The sequence below is a fragment of the Triticum dicoccoides genome, chromosome 3B (assembly GCF_002162155.2).
Source record: "Triticum dicoccoides isolate Atlit2015 ecotype Zavitan chromosome 3B, WEW_v2.0, whole genome shotgun sequence".
Classification (NCBI taxonomy): Eukaryota; Viridiplantae; Streptophyta; class Magnoliopsida; order Poales; family Poaceae; genus Triticum; species Triticum dicoccoides.
In genome coordinates this window covers 136,674,080-136,679,969 of record NC_041385.1, presented here as the reverse complement: position 1 = coordinate 136,679,969, position 5,890 = coordinate 136,674,080, and positions in this window count along the sequence as shown.

Genomic DNA, 5,890 nt, shown 5'->3' with positions numbered 1-5,890 from the left:
ATGGGCCATAGAAGGGAGGCACACCAGCCCACATAGGGGTGCCCCCCCCCCAGAAGAGAGGAGTCCGAATTGGACTACGGGAGGGGGCACCGCACCCCTTTCCTTCTCCCTCTCTCTCTCCTTCCCCATTTCCCCCTCCGGTAAAAGGAAGGGGGGGCGAATCCTACTGGGAGCCCAAGTAGGATTCCTCCTACTTGGGGCGTGCCTAGGGTCGGCCTCCTCCCCTCTCCCTCCTTTATATACGGGGATGGGGCGCCTCTAACACACATCAATTGTTCCAAGCCGTGTGCGGCGCCCCCCTCCACGGTTTACGCCTCCGGTCATATTCACGTAGTGCCTAGGCGAAGCCCTATGCGGATCACTTCACCATCACTGTCACCACACCGTCGTGGTGACAAAACTCTCCCTCGACACTTTGCTGGATCAAGAATTCGAGGGACGTCATCGAGTTGAACATGTGCAGAACTCAGAGGTGCCGTACGTTCAGTGCTTCATCAGTTGGATCGAGAAGATGTTGGACTACATCAACCGCGTTAAGTTAACGCTTCCGCTTTCGGTATACAAGGGTACATGGACACACTCTCCCCCTCTCGTTGCTATGCATCTCCTAGATAGATCTTGTGTGAGCGTAGGAATTTTTTGAAATTGCATGCTACGTTTCCCAACAGTGGCATCCGAGCCAGGTCTATGAGTAGATGATATGCACGAGTAGAGCACAAGGAGTTGTGGGCGATGATAGTCATACTGCTTACCACCAATGTCTTATTTTGATTCGGCGGTATTGTTGGATGAAGCGGCCCGGACCAACCTTACATGACCACGTTCATGAGACCGGTTCCACCGACAGACATGCAACTTCTTTTGATAAAGGTAGCTGGCGGATGTCTGTTTCTCCAACTTTATTTGAATAGAATTTGACTACGGCCGGTCCTTGCTGAAGGTTAAAACAACAAACTTGATGAAACATCATTGTGGTTTTGATGCGTAGGTTAGAACGGTTCTTACTAGAAGCCCGTAGAAGCCACGTAAAACTTGCAACAACAAAGTAGAGGACGTCTAACTTGTTTTTGCAGGGCATGTTGTGATGTGATATGGTCAAGACATGATGTGATATACATTGTTGTATGAGATGATCATGTTTTGTAAAAGTTATCGGCAACTGGCAGGGGCCTTATGGTTGTCGCTTTATTGTATGAAATGAAATTGCCATGTAATTGCTTACTTTATCACTATGCGTTAGTGATAGTTGTAGAAGAAATAGTTGGTGAGACTACAACGACGCTGCAATGGAGATCAAGGTGTCAAGCTGGTGACGATGGAGATCATGACGGTGCTTTAGATATGGAGATCAAAGGCACAAGATGGTGATGGCCATATCATGTCACATATTTTGATTGCATGTGATGTTTATCTTTTATGCATCTTATTTTGCTTAGTACGAGGGTAGCATTATAAGATGATCCCTTAACCAAAATTTCAAGGTATAAGTGTTCTCCCTGAGTATGCACCGTTGCGACAGTTCTTCGTGCCGAGACACCACGTGATGATCGGGTGTGATAAGCTTTACGTTCACATACAACAAGTGCAAGACAGTTTTGCACATGCAGAATACTCGGGTTAAACTTGACGAGCCTAGCATGTACAGACATGGCCTCGGAACACTGGAGACCGAAAGGTCGAACGTGAATCATATAGTAGATATGATCAACATAGAGATGTTCACCATTGATGACTACTCCATCTCACGTGATGATCGGACATGGTTTAGTTGATTTGGATCACGTGGTCATTTAGATGACTCGAGGGATGTCTATCTAAGTGGGAGTTCTTAAGTAATATGATTAATTGAACTTAATTTATCATGAACTTAGTCCTGATAGTATTTGCATATCTATGTTGTAGATCAATAGCTCGCGTATAGCTCCCCTGTTTTACTTTGATATGATCCTAGAGAAAACTAAGTTGAAAGATAATAGTAGCAATGATGAGGACTATGTTCGTGATCTGAGGATTATCCTCATTGCTGCACAGAAGAATTATGTCCTTGATGCACCGCTAGGTGACAGACCTATTGCAGGAGCAGATGCAGATGTTATGAATGCTTGACAAGCTCGGTATGATGACTACTTGATAGTTTAGTGCACCATGCTTTACGGCTTAGAACCGGGACTTCAAAAATGTTTTGGAAGCCATGGAGCATATGAGATGTTCCAAGAGCTGAAAATGATATTTCAGACACATGCCCGTGTTGAGAGGTATGAGACCTATGACAAGCACTTTGCCTACAAGATGGAGGAGAATAGCTCAGCTAGTGAGCATGTTCTCAGAATGTCTGGGTACTACAATCGCTTGAATCAAGTGGGAGTTAATCTTCCAGATAAGATAGTGATTGACAGAGTTCTCTAGTCACTATCACCAAGTTACTAGAACTTCGTGATGAACTATAATATGCAAGGGATAACGAAAACAATTCCCAAGCTCTTCACGATGCTGAAATCGGCGAAGGTAGAAATCAAGAAATAGCATCAAGTGTTGATGGTTAATAGGACCACTAGTTTCAAGAAAAAGGGCAAGGGAAAGAAAGGGAACTTCAAGAAGAATGGCAAGCAAGTTGCCACTCCGTGAAGAAGCCCAAAGCTAGACCCAAGCCTGAAATTGAGTGCTTCTACTGCAAAGAAAATGGTCACTGGAAATGGAACTGCCCCAGATACTTGGCGAATAAGAAGGATGGCAAAGTGAACAAAGGTATATTTTGATATACATGTTATTGATGTGTACTTTACTAGTGTTTATAGCAACCCCTCGATATTTGATACTAGTTCAGTCGCTAAGAATAGTAACTCGAAACAGGAGTTGCAAAATAAACAAAGACTAGTTAAGGACGAGGTGGCGATGTGTGTTGGAAGTAATTCCAAGGTTGATACGATCACCATCGCACACTCCCTCTACCTTCAAGATTAGTGTTGAACCTAAATAAAAGTTATTTGGTGTTTGTGTTGAGCATTAATATGATTAGATCATGTTTATTGTAATACAGTTATTCATTTAAGTCAGAGAATAATTGTTGTTCTGTTTATATGAATAAAATTTTCTATGGTCATACACCCAATGTAATGGTTTATTGAATCTCGATCATAGTGATACACATATTCATAATATTGATGCCAAAAGACGCAAAGTTAATAATGATAGTGAAACATACATGTGGCACTACCGCTTAGGCCATATTGGTGTAAAGCGCATGAAGAAACTCCATGCAGATGGATTTTTGGAATCACCTGATTATGAATCATTTGATACTTGCGAACCATGCCTCATGGGCAAGATGACCAAGACTCCGTTCTCCGGAACAATGGAGTGAGCCACTAACTTATTAGAAATAATACATACTGATGTATGTGGTCCGGTGAGTGTTGAGGCTCGCGGCGGGTATCGTTATTTTATGACCTTCACAGATGATTTGAGCAGATATGGGTATATCTACTTGATGAAACACAAGTCTGAAACATTTGAAAAGTTCAAAGAATTTCATAGTAAAGTGGAGAATCATCGTAACAAGAAAATAAAGTTTCTACGATCTGATCGCGGAGGTAAATATTTGAGTTACAAGTTTGGCCTTCATTTAAAACAATGTGGAATAGTTTCACAACTCATGCCACCTGGAACACCACAATGTAATGGTGTGTCCAAACGTCATAACCATACTTTATTAGATATGGTGCGATCTATGATGTCTCTTACCGATTTACCACTATCGTTTTGGGGTTATGCATTAGAGATAGCTACATTCACTTTAAATAGGGCACCATCTAAATCCGTTGAGACGACACCGTATGAATTGTGGTTTGGCAAGAAACCTAAGTTGTCGTTTCTTAAAGTTTGGGGTTGTGATGCTTATGTGAAAAACCTTCAGCCTAATAAGCTCGATCCCAAATCGGAGAAGTGTGTCTTCATAGGATACCCAAAATAAACTGTTGGGTACACCTTCTATCACAGATCCGAGGGCAAGATCTTTGTTGCTAAGAATGGATCATTTATAGAGAAGGAGTTTCTCTCGAAAGAAGTGATTGGGAGGAAAGTAGAACTTGATGAGGTAATTGTACCTTCTCTCGAATTGGAAAATAGCTCATCACAGAAATCAGTTCCAGTGATGTCTACACCAACTAGAGAGGAAGCTAATGATCATGAAACTTCAGATCAAGTTACTATGGAACCTCGTAGGTCAACCAGAGCACGTTCCGCACCTAAGTGGTACGGTGATATGTCTCCAACGTATCTATAATTTTTGATTGTTCCATGCTATTATATTACCTGTTTTGGATGGTTATGGGCTTTACTTTACAGTTTTATATCATTTTTGGGACTAACCTACTAACCAGAGGCCCAACTCGAGTTGTTTTTTTTTTGCCGTTTTCAGTGTTTCGAAGAAAAGGAATATCAAATGGAGTCCAAACGGGATGAAACATTTGGGAGCGATCTTTTTGGAACAAATGCCAACCAGGAGGCTTGGAGTGGACGTCAAGCAACAAACGAGGCGGCCAAGAGGGTGCCTGGCGCCCCCCCCCACCCTCGTGGGCCCCTTGTTGCTCCACCGATGTACTTCCTTCGCCTATATATACTCCCGTACCCTGAAAACATCGGAGAGAACCACGAAAACCTAATTCCACCGCCGCAACCTTCTGTATCCGCGAGATCCCATCTTGGAGCTTTTGCCGACGCTCCACCGGAGGGGGAATCGACCATGGAGGGCCTCTACATCATCTCCAAGGCCTCTCCGATGAGTTGTGAGTAGTTTACCATAGACCTTAGGGTCCATAGTTATTAGCTAGATGGCTTCTTCTCTCTCTTTGAATCTCAAGACCAAGTTCTCCTCGATCTTCTTGGAGATCTATTCGATGTAACTCTTTTTGCGGTGTGTTTGTCGAGATCCGATGAATTGTGGGTTTGTGATCAAGTTTATCTATGAGAAATATTTGAATCTCCTCTGAATTATTTTATGTGTGATTAAGTTATCTTTGCAAGTCTCTTCGAATTATCAGTTTGGTTTGGCCTACTAGATTGATCTTTCTTGCAATGGGAGAAGTGCTTAGCTTTGGGTTCAATCTTGCAGTGTCCTTTCCCAGTGACAGCAGGGGCAGCAAGGCACATATTGTATTGTTGCCATCAAGGATAAAAAGATGGGGTTTATATCATATTGCGTGAGTTTATCCCTCTACATCATGTCATCTTTCTTAATGCGTTATTCTGTTCTTTATGAACTTAATACTCTAGATGCAGGCAGGCGTCAGTCGATGTGTGGAGTAATAGTAGTAGATGCAGGCAGGCGATCTACTTGTCATGGACGTGATGCCTATATACATGATCATGCCTGGATAATCTCATAACTATGCACTTTTCTATCAATTGCTCGACAGTAATTTGTTCACCCACCGTAATACTTATGCTATCTTGAGAGAAGCCACTAGTGAAACCTATGGCCCCCGGGTCTATCTTTTATCATATAAGTTTTTCATCTACTTTTATTTGCATCTTTTATTTTCCAATCTATATCATAAAAAAACCAAAAATATTTATCTTATCATATTATCTCTATTAGATCTCACTTTTGCAAGTTACCGTGAAGGGGTTGACAACCCCATTATTGCGTTGGTTGCGAGGTTCTTGTTTGTTTGTGTAGGTGCATGGGATTTTTGAGGAGCCTCCTACTAGATTGATACCTTGGTTCTCAAAAACTGAGGGAAATACTTAGGCTACTTTGTTGCATCACCCTTTCCTCTTCAAGGAAAACCAACGCAGTCCTCAAGAGGTAGCAAGAAGGATTTCTGGCGCCGTTGCCGGGGAGGTCTTCGCTCAAGTCAAGACATACCAAGTACCCATCACAAACTCATCT